Raw genomic sequence first — 3018 nt, 5'->3', positions numbered from 1 at the left:
AAACAGTACAATTGTCTGACCTGCAGCCAGCAATGTGAAGGGAAGAAAGGAGGGTCCATGATTACCTCAGCGCTGAGAGCTATGTAGGTGGGAAATGTATTTGTTGAATGATTGCTTGGCTTCGAGGCAACAGATCAGAGAGCCAAACCGAAAACAGGGCTGGCCAAGCCAGGGGTGTGTATCTTTCTAACCTGTTTCCATGCCCAACTCTTCAAGGGACTCAAGCCATGTAGACACAGGAGCCAGGAGCCTTTCCCTTCTGAACTGCTAGCTACCTTTAGCTTTCAGTCTAAAGGAACCCCAAGGGATGCTCTACAAAGAACCTGACCTTGGGAATCAAAGTTACAGACACAATCTACTGCATTTTGTGGCTGCTTGAGTATCTGCAAAATAACAATAACAAAAGCCAGGTGTCTCTTAAAAGCAGGTAATTTGCTTTAAAAAAAAAAAAAGTTTGCTCTTCTCATGTTTTAAATTGTTCATCTCTTGTCTTCTATATTTATTTTCAGTTTGTTTTGTTCTCTAAATACTTAGCACTTAGAGAATGTTATATTCCTTTGACTAGTTTTAGCTTTATTTTAAACTTTTAGAATAAATTGTTTCAGCTACCGGGCTTACTCTTTATATTCCATTTAATTCTCCCCTCCATTGTTTTCACTTTAAAACATGTTTCCTTTTTCTACTTTAACTTTATTCACAACTATATCCTTGAAATTCTAAGGTCCTGATTTTCACATCTAGAATTTTAATTCTTTGATTTCATTTTCCCTAGTTAGACTTTGTAATTTCTGAGCTTCCGGTTTTGTGTTTTAACCTGTTTAATGTATAATGTATATTCCTTTTATTTGGTTTCTCATATTTCAGCCTCAATTTTTCACCTTTGGTTTTATTGATTTATAAGTGTATTTCCTTATTTGTAATTTTAATTATTCTGTTCCTTGTATTACGTGCATTTATCAGGCTGACAAGCGACAGAAATGCAAAGTTGACTCTTAACCACTGCGCTATGCAGCCTTATTAATCTGTGAGCACTTTAATAACCAAACAAGAATATTTCCTGCAGCAGTCTGCCTCTAACATGCTTTATTCTCTTTTGATCCATCTCCTTTCATGGCAGGGTTACAAGAAATCCTGTTGCCTGAATCTTTTCATTTCCTGTACTCATTACAAGGGGCAAGGAGAAGCTGCCTAGAGCCGGAAGAATCCAGCATTTTTAAAACAAAGTCAACGAGACCCTCGCTGAATGGCTTCCACGTGTCTGATAGGTCTGTGCATCTCCTGGGCCAGATCTGGCTGCCAGACTGTCAGAAGGAGTTATTCCTTCCATCTGTTAACCCTCAGTGGAAGTTCAGATTTAGGGGGAGGTGTAAGAAGGGGCTCCAATCCTTTGTCTATCTCTCTGGGAGGGAGGAGGACTTTCCCTTGAACGCAGAGGCATAATCTGAACAATCTGAATGACTGTGGCCAAGAATTTCACCATTTAGTGCCATCTGCTTTCTGTGAGGAGGTATATCAGTCAAAGTGCAATCAGAAGACAGGAATCACATAGTAATTTGATCAAGGCATTTGAGCAAGGGGGAATTTGCTAGTGAGAGAGAAAGAGAACTCTAAAGAATAGAGGAATGGCTGGTATCAGGAGCGGCCACCACAACTCAGGTTGAGGCAGAGGACCCAAGGGAGAAGCCACCCCTCCCAGGACTGAGATCCAGACATTGTTGGAGAGGGTGCAGCAGGGCTCATTGGATGGTGGAGACGTTCACTGAGGTGTTGTCTCAGTGGAACTTGCTGGAAAGCTGCTCTCTGGACTGCTAGGGAAATCTATACTCACAGAGGAGCCACACCTTCGAATTTACTGAAAACTCCCCTCAAAGGGTGTGGGGAAAGTTGTCCAGAGGAGGTGCCCTTGCCAGCAGCACCCATGATGGAGATGCCCAAGGAGGTACACTATGGGAAGGTGCCCTCCATAGGTGCCCCACTGCAAAGCAGCCAGAGGCAACTTGCCTGGGGCAGCAACTCATGCGGAGGTGCTTTGCTGGCTACCCTCTGCTATGAAGCTGCCCACAGGAAGGTGCTCTGTGCTGCCAACCACTGGGCACTGCAGGAAACACATGTGTGCTGGTGAATGCGCACACACGCGTGCACACACACACACACACACACACACGCACACTGCAGGAGACCTATGGGAGGACTACGCCAGGAACAGGAAGAGAAGCTCCTTCTTCTTGCAATGCCTCCCCAGCACGCTCTACTGACAAAACTTAGCATCGTGTTCACTATAATGGGGAAATTAGTCTTAAAGGGTTCAGCTGAGACAATGAATTGGTAATTGGAACAGTACAGTCCTTTGCCTGGTCAGCTCCTGCATTCACTCTTCCACACATGTGAGCTCTGTACAGCGACACAACTCTATGTTTCCATCTAATAGGATGTTGTTATTCTTCTTACAAGTGAAGAAATTCTCACTCTTCACCAAAATAAGGAGATACACAGCCCCAGCTGCTGCTGTGTGCACTGCTGGCTACATTAATTACTCCTCAAATTCCATCACGGTCCCATTAAATATTTTCTTACCTAAAGATTATATTGTAAGGTTAAGCCCCTCCAATGTGCATAAAAGTGGGGGAAAAGAGAGAGAAGAGAGAGAAATAGCATACACACACAAACATGTAACAGGCAAAGAGAAAATACACAAAACTACTACATTTCAGCAGTTGGCCATGGGCCATAGTTGATACCTATGGCTTCCTACCTTCCCCTACCTATTGCGTACTTCCCTTGCTCTCGGCCAGAAGCTGAGATGGTCAGTTCATTATCTGGTGGAGTGACCCAAACCTTCATTCAGAAGAGTGAGTCCTCAATCATCCTGCCTTTTAATGATTGTTTCGGGTTTCCATTAACCTTTGCTATTGGTCATGCTATTGGTCAATGACCATGCTATTGGTCATTGATATCAGAACTAGTAAGAGGCACCCTAGAAAATCCTCTTGCCACTTAGTTGTTCTTGCCTTCAGTGTA

This window comes from Monodon monoceros, unplaced genomic scaffold (genome assembly GCF_005190385.1).
Source record: "Monodon monoceros isolate NGI ecotype Baffin Bay Population unplaced genomic scaffold, NGI_Narwhal_1 Super_Scaffold_18, whole genome shotgun sequence".
Classification (NCBI taxonomy): domain Eukaryota; kingdom Metazoa; phylum Chordata; class Mammalia; order Artiodactyla; family Monodontidae; genus Monodon; species Monodon monoceros.
This window is presented reverse-complemented; position numbering follows the sequence as displayed.